Here is a 21,207-nt window from a genome sequence, read left to right as displayed (position 1 = left end):
GATAACAGATAGATATAGAGATAGAGTAAGACAGAAAGATATAGAGATAGGTAGATATAGATAATAGAGATAGCTAGATAGATAGACATAATAGATAGATATAGAGATAGATAGAAAGACAGATATAGAGATAGATGTAGAGATAGAAAGATAGATATAGATATAGAGCGATAGATAGAGATAGATATAGATAATAGATAGAGATAAATAGATAGATAGATAGATAGATAGATAGATAGATAGATAGATAGATAGAGAAAGATAGATATAGAGATAGAAAGATAGATAGATATACAGAGAGATAGATATAGAGATAGAGATAAATAGATAGATATAGAGAGAGATATAGAGAGAAATAGATATAGAGATAATAGATATATATAGAGATAGATACAGAGAAAAGATATAGAGATAAATAGATAGAGAAAGATAGATAGATATATAGATATAGAGATAGAGCGATAGATAGATATACAGAGAGATAGATATAGAGATAGATAGAGATATATAGATAGATATAGAGAGAAATAGATATAGATATGGAGATAGATAGAGATAGATATATAAAGATAGATATAGAGATAGATATAGAGATAGAGCGATAGATAGCGAGAGAAATAGATATAGAGATAGATAGATACAGAGAAAAGATATAGAGATAGATAACGGATAGATAAATAGATAGGTATAGAGATAGATATAGATATTAGATAGAGATATATATAGATAAAGTTAGATAGATATAGATGGTAGCTAGATAGATAATAAATATAGAGATAATAGATATAGAGATAGATAGAGTAAGATAGATAGATATAGAGATGGATAGATAGATAGATATAGAGATAGAAAGATAGATATAAAGATAGAGCGATAGATAGAGATAGATATAGAAATAGATAGATATAGATAATAGATAGAGATAGAAAGATAGATAGATATAAGAGAGATAGAGAGAGAGATATATAGAGATATAGAGATAGATAGAGAGAGAGACAGATAGAGAGAGCGAGAGAGATATAAAAAAAAACAAAACACAATACTCACCTCTCCTCCTCGCTCCCACGCTGATCCCGGCTTCAGTGTCAGGAGCTGCCCCCTCTGCCAGACACACAGCGGGTGCGCGATGTAGTGACGTCATCGCGCACTGGCTGTGAGCCAGGAGCAGAGAGGACTGAGGGCGGCGCCGGCCCTGATGCAGAGCGGCTTACTGGGCTGGGGGCGGGGCCTCTGAGGGTGGAGACCTGAAATGAGATTCACTGCTTCGCAGTGAATATTCATTTCTCTTTAGCAGCGGGGACAGGGGCTCCTGCCTCCTGACACCCGCTGCTGCTCCGCTGGCACGGGCCCCCATAGCAGCTGCATGGTGTGCGACACACCACTGGCTGGGGGCCCCTGGAGCAGCGGGGGCCCTAGGCAACTGCTGGCCCTGTATGCCTGCAGGTGCCAGGGCCCACCAGATGCCAGGGCCCACCGGGGAATCCACCGGTTCCCCGGTGGGCCAGTCCGACGCTGGCTCTTGCTCATATTTCTGGAAAGCAGAAGGCTGATTGTGCACTGGCAACTGACCGAGAATAATGTATGGATGGCTATACATTTTTGCATTTGATTTATCAGCCGACCAAGAACCTGGAGGTCACCTCTCTCTCATTAAAACTGGGAACCTGCATTCTGAAGTCCGATTTGCACTAGCCACACCTCATACGATAAATATGGTGGTCTAGAACTCGTCTATTCTAGAAATTAATAACCGCCGTGAAGTATTGTATGATTTCTACTGATGATGGATTCCCTGCAGCTCGCTACGTTATTGAAAGCCGATCACTATACAGAGTCCATATTTTATGGGGTGTATCCGTGTGACTTGCTACCGTCAAATAGAGTATCTCAGAGGCCTGCGGCGTACATCGTAAATACAGATCGCTCCAATCAGAGCGGCAAACATTGGATATTAATTTTACTTTGCAATGAAAAAATGTCATATTTTTTGACAGTTATGGACTCTCGCCAGACAACGTACTTTTTCTGGATGAATTTATAATCTTCCTAAAGAGAAATGGCAAATTATTCTGCTATCAAGACAGGCAAATTCAAAATAATTATACTACTGTGTGTGGACATTATTGCGTGTATATCCTAAAAAAACTTGCAAGGGGCCTTTCATTCCGTGAGATTTTGCAACATTTTACTGATGACTTAAATCATAATGATAATTTAGTTTATAAATCTGTAAAGAAAGATTTACTTGAATCAAACTGCTATGCCTGCAAACATTCTTTTATATTTAAACAGTGTTGCTTATCACTGTGTAATATGTAGGACTCATCATAACCATGAAGCCTACATATTACACTGAGTGTATGATTCCTTTATTATTATAAAAGCCAAAGAATCAATACTAATTGAAGTTAGCCACGGGAAAGTGTCCAGGATGCAGTGCCATCTTTTTGTTGAGTTAGGTGTGTAAACAGTGACCTCTGTTTTGCTCAATTAAAATACATAGACCCTATTGTAAGGCCATACCTTAACAACTTGTCATCTTGACATCTTTACATCTGTATCCCTTTTCTGCATTAACCATTCTGCCCTGTTCAATTAAAATACATAAACCCTATTGTATTGTAATGGTATATCCTGTCCTCTGTATTCGATTTTCTGCATTCCTGAAATCCTCCGGGAAAGGTCCCAGGATGCAGTAACATCTGTCCTAGCCCCTATTGTATTGTAATGGTATACTGTGTGATAAATAAAATTTAATTGAATGTACTTCTAAAATGACAGTGTAAATGTCAAATGTAATGCTTTATAAAAATGTATTTGATTGTTGTTCAATAAACATTATTATCTTTTTTACAAAAATTGCGTCTCTCATTTTTATTTACAATTCGAATAAAATGTTTCCTTTATTAAAATAATGGTCATATAAATAATATACAAAATGAATCAATACTAATTAATGTATGAAAAGGCTATAAAAGGGAACCTTTATTGGTCATATAAAAGTGCATCAAACACAGCATTTTATATCAAACAATAGCGATTGATACAAAAGTGATTCAATCATGACCCTTTTATTGTACTTTTATTCTACTTTATTAAAAGGCCTATAAAAGAGAAAATAATTGGACATATAAATATTTTGTCCTATGATGCATCATCTTTTATATCAAATTTATATCAAACTGTATAAAAGGGGCGTGTTTGATACACTTTGATAGGGGCGTGGCACCTGTCAGATTTCTTTTGAAAGAGTAATACAGCCCCCTTACTACTCGTGTTCCTTTCATCATAGACCTGGTTGACTTCTCTCCACATGTAACATTTATGGCTGTGGCCAAGAAGTTCAATTTTGGTCTTATCACTCCAAATTATCTTGTTCCATAATTTTTCCGGCTTGTCTCTGTGCTGTTTTGCGTATTGTTGGTGAGATCTATTGTGGCATTTGCGCAGTAATGACTTTCTTCTGGCGACTCTACCATGCAGTCCATTTTTCTTCAAGTTTCTCCTTATTGTGCATCTTGAAACAGCCACACCGCTAGTTTTCAGAGAGTCCAGTATGTCAGATGATGTTATTTGTGGGTTTTTCTTTCCAACCCGAACAATTTTTCTGGCAGTTGTAGATAAAAATTTTGCTGGTCTTCCTGACCGTGGTTTTGTTTTGAAAGAGCCCCTGATTTTCCATTTGTTAATCAGAGATAATCAGAGTTTTCCCTGATTGGCTAGCCGCAATGTGCACACATAAAGTAAGAAAATTTTTTTACAGGCACACCAATCCTCTGAGATCTCCGCACCCCTTCCCCTCATAAAACACGTGCTCCCCACTCATCATACACCATTATCCTAGCCAAAATGCTGAAAATACTTTAATGGCAGCGCAAATATTTTCCTGCACTTTTACAGAATGTTCCGGATTTTTTCTGATTTTATGAAAATTTGCTCTTGCTTCTGAACATTCGTGCCAATTTTATGTTTGGTGATCGGTTTTCAAACATATTCGCTCATCCCTCGTCTTGGGGCTGTCAAGCGGTGAGGAATAGAAAGAGAGTCAGGAAAACTGTAATATCAGTGCCCATTTGCTGCACTTAAACACCTTTACATACAAAATTTGATTGGGTAAAAGATCCAGATGGCTGGTTCTCTTACATTTACATAACTTTACTTTTTCTGACTCCTTCTTTCCTTTCCTGTAGAGAGCGCTCCATCCTTTAAATTTCGTGTACTTGCTCCAGCACATATAGTGCTGAGAGACTTATTAGGCCATTCCATTTTACGAATAGTCAAAAGAGATGAGTGGGAATTATTGTCATATATCCTTACCCCTCGGGTGCGGTTTGGCAGATAAAATGGAGTCCGTGTGTCTCATTCAGTGTCTGTGACTGGAGGTGTGGGGGACCTTCTGGATGTTTACTAAAGACACTGACGTGAATGGGTGGACCTGCAGGCTATCTTTTGTTTGCTTGTACTTAAGCAGGTTTATGGAGGTAATAAATCTGACTGGACATTTTTCATGATGGACAGAATACCTGTTTTATTTGATATAGATGTACTGGATTTAAGATTTCTGGGCTGTGTATAACTCCGCCCACACCACTGGCGAATTTCTGTGTACACTGTAAAGTGTTAGCCAATCAGTGATGGGGGCGGGGTTACACAGAGTAACCTGATTGCAGTGCACACAAGGTCCAATCCTGCTGATAAATCAGTGATTGCATTGAAACTAAAACATGCAACCTAATAAGTGACACATTCCTGGAATCTGGCTCTCATGCTTTATATTTCTCTGGGTACAGGTTAAATAGTAAAAACCTGTTGACAGATTCCCTTTAAGACATACATTACCTTTCCTTTGTAGGTTTTTGACCTATTTTTATCCAATTTTATTTTCTTCATGGCATGGGCCAGAACATACACAGATACATAAGCAAAGTATAAGGCTGATTCATCCAAAATATTAAGTGATGGTGGTAAATCATGTGTCTCAGTGCAATTATACCCTTGAATTTCATATATCATCTGATAATGTTTGTTGATTTCTTCATCATTAGTCAGACATCCAAAGACCATGAACCAGATTTCTTGGAGCAGACGGTCATTCGGATGGGTTGAGGGGTTCACACTTTGGATAGTTTTCAGAACTTTTGATAATTTTGGTTTTTGCATTTTAAAACTTAAACTGCAGTTGAATAACTTAGAGAATCCATAGAAGTTCAGAATAGGCAGCCATGACTCGTGAAGAATCAGCGTCCTATTCTCCAGAAAAGATTCCATAAGTCGTAATACTGGTCCATAATGTATTGAGAAAAGACCATAGATTATAATAACATTGGCAGTTGATTTATATAGCTCTGAAATCTTTTTATCAATGTTCTGATTATTAAGAATAAAAATAAACTCGATGCAGATCTCGCTCTTGTCCATCAGTTTACGAAGTTCTATTATATTACTCTGGTCAGTTGTGATTATCACCACCCAATTTACTCCAAAATATTTCAAACACTCCACAATAAACTCATACTGAACCTGATTAACAGGAGCCAAATGATATAAGGACGGATATAAGACTCTACTATTCAGGAGGTCAGCAACTCCATAAAAGATCTATAGGAGCAAAACACTGATACATTAAATATTAATTACACACATGAGACTAAAAAGTAAGGACACTGCATGTTAACTTCTCAATCCCAAAAACATCCCAAAAACATTATAGAAACATAAAGATGATGGAAAAGAGGAGCAAACTACAAAAAGAAAATCAAAAACATATTGACAAAATTGTGCAACCTGCTTCTATAAGCTCATTAGTCCTAGCCATGGGTGGCGCATGCACAGATTGAAGGGCTTTAGTAAAATGGCACCGGTTGCACAGAGCATGTGCAGCCGCCAGCACCATTTTCCTGAAGGGTCGCACATGGCTAGGACAGCACCATCGCAAAATTTTAAATAAAGAATAAGAAAAGACACAGCGGAGGGGATGGAAAAAAACTGAAGACCCAATCCACAGTCCTGCCTCGATGCGCGAAGATATAAATACAAGAAAACTTCAAATAAAGATAAAAGAAAATCTAAAAATATGCATTTCTTCATGTGAGCTATCATTTTAGTCAGCATGACAGTGACAATATAGTCCTGTCTTTACTTTACTTAGTAAAATGCTGCTGACAAATTCTGTTTAAAACAGGATGATTATGAGCATATCGGGAACATTATTGGTTGACAATTGCAAATGTAAAGTGAAAAAATGAGCAATAGTAAAACATAAACTTTATTTCCCTTATAAAGAAAACGATCCTTGGTTATGAATACTCATATCACAGTACAGATGTTAAAGCACATCCAACACTAAATAAAACAATTATAATGACAACATTAAAGATTTTTTGGTCTCAATGGTTGAGTCCCATTTACAATGTTTCCTTTATCAATATGAAATGATTAAATCTAAATAAAGTCACTATATTTGTCACGGTTCCACCCCTCAGTGTGTCTGGGGTGCAGTTACTGACAGCTCGGCCGTCCAATTTGGTACAGGGGCGTGCTGAGCTACTAGGCTGGGTTCACACGTAATGGAACTCTCGCTCCGGAATTCAATTCCGCGGGAAAATCGCATTTTAAATTTCCGCGATTTTCCCGCGGAAAAACTAGCATTTTGCAAGCGTAATTAGCTTGTAGAATTGCTAGCGTTTTCCAAGCGATCTGTAGCATCGCTTGGAGAACTGATTGCAGGTTGGTAACACTCGTCAAACATAGTGTTTGACGAGTGTGAGCAACTTTTTACTATTGAGGCCGCCTATGCAGCATCAATAGTAAAAGATAGAATGTAAAAAATAATAATAAAAAAAAAAATATTGTTATTCTCACCTTCCGACGTCCCGCACAGCCTTCCCGCCTCTCTCCACACTCCCGGTCCCAGTAATCCTTTGCGAGAATTACCGCGATGCCGTCCGTTCTCGTGGGATCGCGATGTCTCGCGGTCATTTGCGATGACGTCGCGTGAATGACCGCGAGACTTTGCGATCCCGCGAGAACGAACGTCATCGCTCGCAAAGGCTTACTGGGACCGGGAGCGTGGAGAGAGGCGGGAAGGCTGTGCGGGACGTCGGAAGGTGAGAATAACAATATTTTTTATTTTAAATTCTATTTTTTCCAGGGATATGGTACCCAAACCCCGGAGGACAGTCTCCTCTCCTCCGGACCGTGGGTACCATCCGCAACTGTTCTGCTTACTTTTCGCATGGTGTGCACAGCCACATGTGGAAAGTAAGCAGAACAATGCATTCCTATGGGTGTGGGATCGCCGCGATTCTGCGAAATTAATGAGCATGCTGCGTTTTTTACCGCAAAGCGATTCCGCCGCGGTAAAAACTGCAGCATTAGCACAGCATTGCGGAATCCCATAGGAATGCATGGGATGCTTATTTTTCGCATTTTTGCGGCAAAATCTCGCGGTTAAAACCGCCGCGGAAACGCAAAAAAAAGCCACGTGTGAACTCAGCCTTATTGTGTTGATTGACAGCTCAGCTATCCAGTCTGAAACTGTGAGGTGTCTCCTGTCTCCATGGGTTCTCTATTCCAGTTAATTGCTATGCTCTTTAACTGAGCTGTGTCTCCCAGAACTCTGCCAGACGTACATTCAGTGTGTGTGGTTTGTGCTTTCCTGTGCCTTGAGTTCTGTGATTATTCCATCCTAGGTGCATTACTCTACATTTATCTACATTAAATCTCATTTGCCAAGTGTTTGCCCAATTCAGACATTTTGTTCAAATCGCTTTTCAATATTGTAATGTCAAATTTAGATATTAGTAACCAGCATAGTTTGGTATCGTCAGTAAAGACTGACACTTTACTCTCAATCCCATCCACAAGTTATTTAATAAAGAGGTTAAAAATAATTGGTCAAAGCACAGATCCCTGTGGTCCCCACTGCTGACTCTATCCCATTTACAGAATGTACCATTTATGTTGACTCTTTGTTTCCTGACATTAAGCCAATTCCTTACACATCTGCATATAGTTCTCTCCAGTCCCTTCTTCTGTAGCTTCAGTATAAGGCTGTTATTTTGAACAGTATTAAATTCCTTTGTAAAATCCATATAAATCACATCATCCGAATTACCAACATCCAGATTTGCACTTACCTCCTCATAGTAACCTAACATGCTAGCAAATAGCAAATAGGACAAAATAATTGAAAACTTCAGTGTGCATAACTATTCACCCCCTTAAAGTCTGTGCTTTGTAGAGCTTCCTTTTGCTATAAATACAGCTGCAAGTTGTAAGTATATCCTGTATTTCACATCATTCAACTTCCCTTTGACTTGGACCATTTTCCTTGTCTCTGCTGCCCAAAAACATCCCACAACAAGTTGCTGCCACCACGATGTTTCACTGTGGGGATGGTTTTCTTAGGGTAGTGAGCTGTGTTGGTTTGGTGCCAGACATAGCATTTACCTTGGTGGACAAGAAGTTTATCTGATCATATCACAGTCTTCCATATATTTGGGGTCTCTCTCATATCTTTTGCCACACTAAAAACAAGTCTTACAATTTTTATTTATATGTAAAGGCTCTTATTTATTCACTTTTCCATAAAGGCCACCTGTATGGGGTATATGGCTTATTGTGGTCATATAGACAGATACTCCAGTCTCTGCAACTCCTTCAGGGTTACCTTTGGTCTTTTTGCTGCCTCTCTGTTTAATGCCCTCCTTGTCCGGACTGAGAGTTTTGGTGGGCTGCATTCTCTTGACAGGTTTGATGTGCTACCATGTTTTTTATATTTGATGATAATGGATTTGATAATGCTCCAGGGGATCATCAGAGATTGGGATTTTTTTTAGAACTTAACCCTGACTTGTACTTCTCAACAACTTTGTCACTGACTTGTTTAGAGATCTCCTAAGTCTTCAAAGTGTGGTTTGGTGAGTGGTGCCTCCTTCTTAATGGTGTTGCAGCCTCTGTTGCCTTTCAGAAAAGGTGTATATATTCTGACTAACCATGTGACACTTAGATTACACACAGGTGGACTTCCTTTCCCTAAGCATGTGTTTTATGAAGGCAGTTGCTTGCATCAGGAATTTTAAGAGGCTTGATAGCAAAAGAGTGAATACATATGCACAAGCCAATTTTTACTGATTTGATCCCATAAATTTAATTTATGCCCACATTTTCTCACTTCACTTCTTCAACTTAGACTATTTAGTGCTGATGCATTACACACAAATCTGATTACAAAATTATTCAAACAGGTTGTAATGTAACAAAACAGATAAAAAGTCAAGGAGGTGAATACTTTTACAAGCCACTGTAAGTCCCACTATCCAAATGTCCATCCACTAGTATCAGAAGACCAGGAGTTCCCAATAATACATTCCCTGTTCTCTTAACTTTATCATCTTAAACTAATTACACCTGAGGGAAGAGTTTAATTTATGCTTCTTGATAAAAATTCTTACCCTCAAATTAGCATGTTTCAATAGAAAACTTGATTCTTCTAACCAGACAACGTTTCTTCACTGCTCAGGAATAGGGCAGACTTGTGAAGGTTCAATCAAGCTTTATGAAAAAGTTTGGTTTTTGTACCAGAACTGTATAGAAAATTGACCCAATGTAAATGGGGGGCCCGAATACCCAGCTATTTCCAAGCTGTAGTCTGTGAGACAGCACTAGAAACAATGGCTCTGATCAGTGGTAACTTTAGTAAGGTCTGACACAGAGGACAACGTGTGAGCAAGCAGCTATGATTGGCGGTGAAACAGTTACCGGCGGTCAGGTGCTGGATGATGACTACTACTCTCATCAGCGTGACTGGTGTCACTGATAGCAGTGAAATCACGCAACGCTGCTGAATGTATTCATAGCTGATGCATAGTAATAAAAATTTCAGTGTGCTATTTCAGTGCATGTGAACCTTACTGTACATGTATTTAGCTAATACATAGATAGATAAATAAAATAAAAAAATGACATGAGGTCCCCCTTATTTTTATTACCCAGTGTCACGTCGCCGTCAGATACAGGGACTGCTGTTCCTGCCTCAGCCACTGGGAGGCGACGGACTGTCACGTCGCTGTCAGACACAGGGACTGCTGTTCCTGCCTCAGCCACTAGGAGGCACCTGACTGTCACGTCGCCGTCAAACACAGGGACTGCTGCTCCTGCCTCAGTCACTGGGAGGCACCAGACTGTCACGTCCCCGTCAGACACAGGGACTGCTGTTCCTGCCTCAGCCATTGAGAGGCGCCGGACTGTCACGTCGCCGTCGGACTCGAGGACGGCTGTTCCTGCCTCAACCACTAGGGAGCGCCGTGGTTCACTCATGGGTGGTGGTGGCAGAAAAGGGGCTCCTGCGCAGACATATGGTGGGCGCAGGCTCCGCTCCTCTGTCAGTCATTAAGGGGTTGGTGCATCACCATCTGGCCAGGTCCTGGAGGCAGTCCGAATGGCGTCATCAGACTGTGAGCCTGTGAGGGATAGCCTGGTCCTTCAAATACCTTGGGGCCTGTCCTGCAGGCCGCCAGATATAGTCTTGGTTTCCCCAGTGTGTTAGTGTGTTATTTGCTATCTTTGACTCTGACCTTAGCCTTGATTTCTGACTCTGCGCCTGCCTGATGATTTTGTACCTCTGCCGCCCTCCTGGTTTATGACCCTGACCTCGGCCTGGATTTTTACTCTGCGACTGTCTAACTATTCTGTACCTCTGCCACCCTCCCGGTTTATGACTCTGACCTTGGCCTGGATTTGACTCTGCTACTGTCTGCTGTTTTTGTACCTCTGCTGCACGCCTGGTTTAGACTTGGACTCCTGACTACGCTTCTGGTCCCGTTTTTAAACCCCTTCCTGGCGTCCGTCCTGCTCTGGTCCGCTGCTCTTATACAGACAGCTACCTCCTGGGCTTTGCTGTAATTCCAGATCCCGGTATAGGGGTAAAGGGTCTCAGGGTTGCTCGGGGTGCTGTCTTACTGCAGCCCAGACTCACACCAGACGGACGTCACATTATAGCTGGCCCAAAAATCGTTTTTATATATTCAGCGTATATATAAAAGCACAATCCCTGAACTTTTTTTTCCTACTCTCCTGCTTTACTGCCTGAGCTGATTTCTGGCTGAAAACACCTGTTACCTTCTTCATTGCACATCCTGGAGGAACACTCCCATTTTCCTACACAAGCATGCTGCAGTCTGGAAACTTTAGGGAAAACGCTGGATGTCAGAAGTCTTCACTGCTGGGATGTCAGCCCCTGGGCAGCTCTGGTCAGGCCTGCCCAGGGGCCCAGGTACTGCCTTCAAATGCCGCTAAAGTTTTTTTACCCATCTCTCTGTCATACCTTAAGAAATCTCTGTGTTTGAAGGCTTATGTGGATAGTGGTTCTGAGGGAAACTTCATGGATTTCTTGGTTGCAAGACACCTTGGTGTACCACTGCTAAGGCTTAATGCCCCTATTAAAACCACTGCGATTAATGGCACATCTATTCTCCAGGGTGGGGTAGAGTTTGTTACTGCAGAGATTGCAATGTCAGTGGGGACACTACATATGGAACATGTGTCATTTTTTGTGATTGATAATTTATCAGCCGCAGTTATTTTGGGTATGCCATGGTTGCATGAACATACTCCAGTCATAGATTGGCACCTTGGTGATATTGTGCGCTGCAGCCCACAGTGTCAGGACAACTGTATATCGCTATTGGTGAACCAAGTTAAAGTCAAACCTCCCTGTGTACCTTATGCATTTAGAGATTATGAGGATGTTTTTTCCATAGTGGAATCAGAGAAATTACCCCCTCACAGAGAGTACGATTGCCCCATAGACTTAATATCAGATTCTCATCTCCCAAAGGGAAGAATATTTAATCTCTCTGGTCCAGAGCATCAGGCCATGAAAGACTACATAGCAGACAGTTTACATAAGGGGTTTATTAGACCATCCACTTCACCAGTTGGGGTTCTTTTTTGTGGAAAAGAAAAATGATAGTCTCAGACTTTGTATTGATTACCGTGAGTTAAACGCAATCACTGTAAAAAAACAGTATCCACTTCCACTCATCCCTGATCTTTTTAATCAGCTGTTGGAAGCCCGTTGGTTTACTAAGCTTGACCTCCGTGGAGCATATAATCTTGTCTGTATATGAAAAGGAGATGAGTGGAAGACCGCGTTTAACACACCCCTTGGCCACTTTGAGTACCTCGTAATGCCGTTTCGGGCTCAGTAACGCACCTGCCGTGTTTGAGAATTTTGTGAATGATATCTTCAGAGACATTTGTGGAGTATATGTGGTCGTTTATCTGGATGACATCCTTATCTACTCTGCTGACCTTGTGACACACGACCAACATGTCAAGTCTGTTCTCCAGAGACTTCGAGAACATTCTCTATTTGCCAAACTAGAGAAATGCATTTTTATGGCTGAGGGGGTACAGTTTCTCAGCCAAAGGGTTTCGTATGGATCCTGCCAAGATCCAACCCATTAAGGAATGGGTACAACCCAAGTCTCTTAAAGCGCTGCAGTGATTCTTAGGGTTCACTAATTATTATCGCAAATTTATTAAAGGTTTCTCAGAGATTGCCAAACCACTTATGAATTTGACCCGGAAAGGGGCGGATGTGGTTAATTGGAAGCCTGAGGCACTTCAGGCATTTTCTGTTTTAAACGAATGTTTTGTTTCTAACACAATATTGATTCAACCTGATCTAGACCGCCCCTTTGTTGTAGAGGTTGATGCCTCTGAGGTTGGAGTAGGAGCAGTGCTATCGCAAGGCACGGCATCCCTCACTCAACTTAATCCATGTGCCTTCTTTTCCAGAAAATTCTCTTCCACTGAAAGGAACTATGATGTAGGGAATCGGGAATTATTGGCAATAAAATAGGCCTTCGAGGAATGGCGCCACTTCCTCGAAGGTGCGAAACATAAGATCACCGGGATCACGGATCACAAGAACCTGAACTACTTGGAGTCAGCAAAAAGACTGAATCCTAGACAGCCAAGGTGGGCCTTGTTCTTCACGAAATTTGATTTTGTAATCACTTTTCGACCAGGTTCTAAAAATGTAAGGGCTGATGCCCTCTCCCGAAGTTCTTGCCCCTCACAGGCTGAAGACTCTGAACCAGCTCCAATATTGGCCAATGGGATTGTTGTTTCGGCTGTGTCCTTAGATCTTCTGGAAGAGATCCATAGAGCCCCGGAACAAGCCCCTGACACTACGCCTCCCCAAAAATTGTTTGTTCCGGCGACATTCCGCCTGCAAGTTCTGAAGGAATCGCATGATTCTGTCCTTGCAGGCCATCCAGGTATCAATAATACCATCAGACTGGTGACCAGGAATTTCTGGTGGCCAACTGTAGTTAAGGATTGTGAGGACTATGTATTGGCTTGTGAAATCTGTGCTTGCACTAAGTCTCCCCATAATCACCCTGGCTCCAGTCCTTGCCTACCCCTGAGAGTCCATGGACCCACATCTCCATGGACTTTATTACTGACCTATCACCCTCAGAAGGGAAGACATGTATCTGGGTGGTGGTGGATAGGTTCAGTAAGCAGTGTCATTTTGTTCCTCTGTCTGGACTACCTAAATTCCGAAACCCTAAGTAAACAATTGATTATTCATGTTGTACGTCTGGATGGCGCTTCTGTGAATATTATGTCCGACAGGGGTACCCAGTTCGTTTAGAAATTTTGGAGGGCGCTCTGCAAGCGCATTGGCATTGAATTGTATTTCTCCTGTGCCTATTAACGTGAAACCAATGGTCAAACAGAGCGCACCAACCAAGCTCTGGATCAATATCTCCATTGTTATGAGTCAGAGCATCAGTCTGATTGGGTGGAACATCTGCCATTAGCAGAGCTCGCCCTAAATAATCAGTACCAGGAGTCCATCAAGACTACCCCTTTTTTCTGCAATCTTGGGTTGAACCCATGCTTTGGTTCATTCTCTGCTAAAATGTCAGAGTTCCCTGAGGTAAAAAGATCTATACATCAGTTAAAGACGATTTGGTCAGAATTGAACACAAACTTGAAAGGGGCTCAGGTTAAACAAGCTTCGGTTGCTAACAGACGGCGATCCAAAAGGCTGCACCTGGGAGTTGGAGACAAAGTCTGGCTTTCTACCAGAAATATTAGGCTTAAAGTGCTGTCTGGCAAACTGGTTCCCAGGTTCATTGGTCCACACGAAATTATTGAGATGATTAACCCAGTAGCTTTTCATCTGAAACTCCCTCAGTCATTCAAACTGCCAAATGTTTTCCACAAGTCTCTCCTCAAATTGTATGCTCTCCAATTCATCCAGTCCAGTCCACTCCTCCTTCAGTTTTGGTCGGGGGTGCCTTGGAATACGAAGTCCAGGGTATCCTTAATTCCCGCTTAGTGAGAGGGTCTGTGCAGTATCTGGTGCACTGGAAGGGCTAAGGTCCGGAGGAAAGGTACTGTGTCCCTGCTGGTGACATTCATGCTAAAGGGTTGATCAGGAAATTTCCCCTCCTTCACCCTAACAAACCAGGTTTTGAGGGTCCGGAGGCCCCTCTTAGAAGGGGGGGTACTGTCATGTCGCCGTCAGACACAGGAACTGCTGTTCCTGCCTCAGCCACTAGGAGGCGCTGGACTGTCTCGTCGCTGTCAGACACAGGGACTGCTGCTCCTGCCTCAGCCACTTTGAGGCGCTGGACTGTCACGTCGCCGTCAGACACAGGGACTGCTCCTGCCTCAGCCACTGGGAGGCGCCAGACTGTCATGTCCCCGTCAGACACAGGGACTGCTGTTCCTGCCTCAGCCACTGGGAGGCTCCGGACTGTCATGTCGCCGTCGGACTCGAGGATGGCTGTTCCTGCCTCGACCACTAGGGGGCGCCGTGGTTCGCCCGTGGGTGGTGGTGGCAGAGAATGGGCTCCTGTGCAGACATCTGGTGGGTGCAGGCTCCGCTCCTCTGTCAGTCACGAAGGGGTTGGTACATCACCATCTGGCCTGGTCCTGGGGGCGGTCTGAATGGTGTCATCAGACTGTGAGCCTGTGAGGGATAGCCTGATCCTTCAAATACCTTGGGGCCTGTCCTGCAGGCCGCCAGATATAGTCTTGGTTTCCCCAGTGTGTTAGTGTGTTATTTGCTATCTTTGACTCAGACCTTAGCCTTGATTTCTGACTCTGCGCCTGCCTGATGATCTTGTACCTCTGCCGCCCTCCTGGTTTATGACCCTGAACTCGGCCTGGATTTTGACTCTGCTACTGTCTGCCGTTTTTGTACCTCTGCTGCCCGCTTGGTTTAGACCTGGACTCATGACTATGCTTCTGGTCCCGTTTTTTAACCCCTTCCTGGCGTCCGTCCTGCTCTGGTCCGCTGCTCTTATACAGATAGCTACCTCCTGGGCTCTTCTGTAATTCCAGTTCCCTGTATAGGGGTAAAGGGTCTCAGGGTTGCTTAGGGTGCTGTCTTACTGCAGCCCAGACTCACACCAGATGGACGTCACACCCAGCTGAAGGAAAGCAGACAAATGGGGCTGGTATTATTATTTTTATGGAAGGGGGCAATAACCATGGAGCTATTAATAAAAGCTCACAGCTGTCTGTGTAGCCTTTGCTGGATATTAAAAAGGGAGACACCAAAAAAATGACGTGGCATCCATCTACTTATAATAAGAAGAAAAGGTTAAGCAGACACCTGTGGGCTGAAATTAATAGGTTGGGAAGGGGCCATGGATATTTAACTCCTTCCAGACTAATTGGACCAGACCACATCTTCGCCAGAAACAGGGCATCCATTAGATGCACCAATTCTGGTGTTTAGGCTGGGCACTTCCCGCTTGCTTTGGTGCATTGGCAAGTGGCGTAAAGGTTTTATGGAAGATGTCAGCTGTTTTATGTCCACTGACATCAAACCCAGGGGTTAGTAACAGAGATTTGTCTATCAGACACCTCCATTACTAAACCCATAGTCAAAAGTGATAAAAACAGATGCAGAGAAAACTTTAATTGAAAAAATCAACCCCGACAAATACCCTCTTTACCTGTGTAGTAAAATGAAATAAAAAATCAAAGTAATTCTCACCTGTTCACTGTTATTCCACAATGATGAGGTCCCATCACGATATGATCTGCGATAACCTTAGTGACAGCAGTGCTCTTTGCAGTAGCCAGATTCAAATGCTACTTTCAGTATGTACCAGCTGCTCTGCTGCTTAATAATATCACAGATGTCACCGCTCAGCAGTAGAGATGAGCGAAACTTTCAAGGTTGGGTTCGGTGAACCTCCCAATGTTCGGCCAAACATGTTCGACGAACGGTTTGACGAACATACCCAAACTCCAATTACTTCAATGGCAGGTAAAACCAAACGCAAAAACAACACAATCAAGGGGCAAGAAAAGAAGCCAAGAAGTTAAGTTAGAGGCAGACACCAGGAAAAGTGGCATCACTTGGCCCATCAATTGCACTATAAATAATGTCAGAGATACCGCACTACACTCGCTCACAGAGCCAGTGCGCATGTCCTGAGTACAGAAACAGTGCTAAAAGATACCTGTGGAGCAGGGAAGCAGAGGTGACAATGCGTGCTTCAAACTATTAGTGTCAGAGTCCAGTCAGTGCCCGAAAGTAAAGAGGCACAGGACCTGCGGACACTGAAATTAGCAAGCTGGGACAGGACCTATGGTCAGGTGACTGCAAGGGGGCAGTGCTTAGCGTCCTGCTTTCAGATATGACAGGACACCATACAACAACTCAGAGTCAAGCAAAACGGAGGTCACAACAGTACGGGCAAATGAGGCACAGGAGGGACAAACAGACGGGTAGTCAGACAAAGCCAAAGTTCATACACAAGAGGGCGACATGGTACCAAGAGGATGAGCAGAGAGAAGTCGGGTCACAAGCAGAGAGTCATACAGGAGAGGTAGTGCAGTACAAGAGGGGCAGGCAGAACTCGTAACAGGGACAGAACCGGATTAAAACCAAACAAGCAAGATATCAGGCACAAGGCACACGTACGCACAAGGTCAACTAACTCAGCCGAGGGCAGGAGTATAACTGACACCGGACCTAGGTCCAGTGAGCATTATATAGCCGCCCTCTGCCAGAGAGAGGTGGAACAATTAACCCCCAGTCTGATCAGGATGGGCCAAAGCGAAACCCCATCCTGGATCATGACAAATAAATAATTAAGAAAGATTGATGTGGCTTTCCCTGTATTTTTGATAACCGGCCAGGCAAAACTGACAGCTGTCAGTCGCGGAACTGAGGCCCCGGGACGAGCACACCAGGTGGAACCGACCACTATACAGGGACTGTTAGGGGCAGGCCCGCTGTGGGTCAGACACCGCAACAGCTGGAACCAAGCATGGCGGCTTGAAGGACCGGAGTGACTACAGGCTGGAAGGGCTGCTCCAGAACCAAGGTACGGGACACCGTGAGGGAAGTGCAAGGAGAGATACTGAACGGCTAAGACCGGAGGAAACACGGACGACTGACAGACAGCGGGCAGGAGTACAGGACAGGGAACGGAACAGACACTGTAGGACGGAACAGAGACAGGGGACCGGGGAACGTAGGCTGTGGAACCCGAACCAGGCAGGACAGAAGACAGGCAGGGAGAAAGGAGGACAACCAGTGGCAGAGACAACAAGACTGTAACTAGGGAACCCACAAGACATAGGGGAGACCTATAGACAAGATATAGGCAGCCAAATCAGTGCTGGTAGATGAGCAATAATCAGGCATCTTCCCCTTATGGGAGACGCCTGATATATCCGCTGCTGGCAGGCAATTGGCTGACCGCTAAACGGCCGCCGCCCACCGCAGGGTTAAACAACCCGACGGCCGCGCGCCCACGACCTAGTGCGCATGTGCGGGCCAGCAGCTGCCAGGAAGACAGGGAGGCGAGGCGCGCGTGAGCAGGAGGAGGAAGGGGGCGCGCCTGAGCTGGAGAGAGGAGGAGGCGGCGCATGACGGGCCGGATAAGTGACAGCCGCGGGGGGACCCAGTGCTAGGGGAACGGTGGCGGGAACGGCCGCTGCCGTTACAGAAAAGTTGTAAATGTGTTATGTAACACAAGCGTGCAGCTGTATACAGTGTTGGGGTAATCTTAAAGTTCCAAATATATTGCCAGAGTCACAGACAGACATTTACAGGCTCATTTTGGATTACACAAGAATCTAAATGGCTAAAAAGGTTACTGTATCAGAAGCGTTCTGCTGTATACAGTGTTGGCCAAGTTGAAAATATCGGTACATATTTCCATAGTCACCCTCAGACACTCACTCAGTTTGGTTTTGACCATAATAAAAAACGTTGTAAAAAAAGGTCCTGGATAACAAGATAGCAAGCATATATTTTTTAGGGTACAATTGAAATCTCCTTATAAATAGTCCCGTAGTCACTCTCAGACGCTTACACAGTATGGATTTGACCGTAATGCTAAATGTCGAGCAAAGGTACTGTATAACAAGATACAAGCTGTATCGAGTATAGTGTAAAAATTTGTTTCTCCGATGCACCGTTGATATAGAAGGCATAACCCACACACACTCACTCACTATGGATGATGTAGGGAAGGTGGACTGACAGAAAAACCAGCCTGCAGTGAGAAGTAGAGGTGTAGCGCAATGTAGGTGTGAAACCGGTCAGCGTTCACAGCCTTTTATAGCCACTGTGACGCCACACAAAGCAAGCCAATCACTTCAATGCCCTTCTCTAAGATGGTGCTGGCTGCTGCGCATGTCATCTCGTTGCCCACAGTGTGCGTCCTCCATCATTGGCTGAGAAAAGGCGCCGAAAGCATCATTTGAAACAAGACTTTGGCGCGCTGATCGGCGACCTCATGGCAGACCTCACGCTAGGGTCGGGTTTCGATCAGCGAAACCCGACTTTGGCGAAAGTCGGCGATTTTTGAATCTGACCGACCTGTTTCGCTCAACTCTAATAGAGAGTGATATAAAAACAAATGAGTCAAAATAAGCACCAAGAGTCTATAGTGAATAATGAAGACATTGCTTCAACCCAAAGACTGAGGCATAATGCCTGTCAAAAGCAATAAAAAGATGGAAACGCTCCCACTAAAGATATATGCAAACCAAGACAGAATTGGAGCAAGAAAAAAACCATCAAATGTAAAAAGCAATTCATACTTTATTAATCCACATGAATGTAAAAATATACATGCCAATAATAAGGCCTTATGGAAGGAAAAAGGGAACAAGTACTGCGGCTAATACAGGAGTGCACAGAATAACACTGGGGACAAAAATCATGAATAAACACATCTGCATAGAAGAATAAAAGGGAAAGTCCTAAATAATGTGTGAATGCAGCAAAGTGGGCCAGTAAACAATATGCTAATGCATAACAATAGCCAAATCAGCATGCCCATTTGTAATAGTATAAATGCCACTTACCCATGGTCGCTGGTGTGTCTGTGTGCCTCCCTGCAATGGGGTTTGCAGGGCCTACCTGACCGAATAAATGACCTACGAAATGAAGAATACACAGCACTGACAGTTGACTAAGAAACCATGATTGCACCAACCCCCCCTTTAGGGACAGATCTCCTGACCGCCCATTCGCGAAAGTCTGTACGGAGAGGGGTGTATGCACTAGGCATGCGTCAGCCGACTGGCAGCATAAAAGAGTTGCAGTGCTTTGGGACAGGAGGTTAGGATTAGGGCAAGTGATATCTAAGGGGGAATTGTGATGGTAATATATATATATGTATCTCATATAGTTCTCACTTGCATATATACTCATATATATGTACACAGCTAACATGTACCCTTTAATCACTTGCTCAGAATGACCTAGTTACCCTGTGAACCAGCCAGTGCAAACCATACTAGCTCCTTGGTATTTTCCAGACATAGAAAAACAGGAACTAACACTAGATGTTCAAGCTGATGTCTCGATTTTTGCTGAATGGCAGGAAAATGACACACTTAATCATATATTGCTAAATCAGCCTTTATGTTAGAATTTTCCGTATACTCAAACAGCTAATAACATAGAAGCTTGACCTTATGTTAAATAACTAACCACCCCATTCTATATGTAATTATGAAACCATGTATGTGCAATAAACCTTCAGAGTATAGATGGAATGTTATCCTGTAACCATGCATGTACAGGGTCATTTTCTTTGAGCGGTCAAAATACTCAGTTTAATTGGGAACGGCCGCAGCACACACAGGGATAGATTTATCCTAAACAAATTTCCTTAACACTTGTAATAGAACAAAAAATAAAGAACAGCCAAATACCTCACCTGTCCATCATTCTGTCCCATGCCGTAATCCATTTATGGACCTGGCTGGAAATCCTGCTCCAGTGACCAGTGGAAACCTTGATGACTTCTCCATTAGTTATCGAGGCTGTGCTCGCAGCAGCTCATTCCTCAGTGGTTCTCAGCCTGGACAGTCACATCTTGGCACCATCCAGGTTGAAAACTGTTTATCCCCTGAAATGAATTACAGTGTGAGACAGAACGACAGACAGGTGAGTGATATGTTATGACAGGAGACCTTGGCTTAAGTGGAATGTTTGATGATGCAAGTTTGGTTTAATTAGGATTTATTAAAGGAGTCTCTCATTCTTTCAGTGAAAGGCCTTTAATTGAAAGAATGACATAGACTCCTACATATCTAAATTAAACCGTAGTCATGTCATCGCCCAGTCCACAGAAGCCATGATCTCCTGTAACAGAATTAAAATAAGAAACAACAATATTCTTCACCTGTCGACAGAGAAGATAATAATCCATTTGTCCCATGACGGGTCTAGCTCTGCTACATCTAGATGGCCGTCTGCATTGATGCATGATGCGACTATACAGCCTGCCATTCAGAAGAGCACGAGCAGGGGATACTGTATCAATGCTTGCACAGATGTCAGTGCAAGCATTTGATACAGCTTTTCCCATGGCACTGTTACGGTCACGTCCTGAAAAACCAGACTACCCTGGAGGGTGGTGACTAGTGTTGAGCATTCCGATACTGCAATATCGGGTATCGGCCAATATTCGCGGTATCGAGTTCCGATACTGAGTTCTCATACTTTTAGAATATCGAATACCAGAATCGGAAGTTCCCATAATGCAATGAGCCAGTTTCATTTTATTCAGCCAATGAGGAATCCTAAGAAGTGTGGGCACATCCTGTTATGCATGTTAGGCATGTTAAATAATGGCATGGCTGTGATTGGCTGCTGAAATGATGTCATGATGCACTATAAAAGCCAACGCC

The sequence above is a fragment of the Dendrobates tinctorius genome, unplaced genomic scaffold (assembly GCF_039654945.1).
Source record: "Dendrobates tinctorius isolate UK_male_01 unplaced genomic scaffold, ASM3965494v1 ptg000095l, whole genome shotgun sequence".
Taxonomy (NCBI): domain Eukaryota; kingdom Metazoa; phylum Chordata; class Amphibia; order Anura; family Dendrobatidae; genus Dendrobates; species Dendrobates tinctorius.
Note: the sequence above shows the minus strand (reverse complement) of the source record.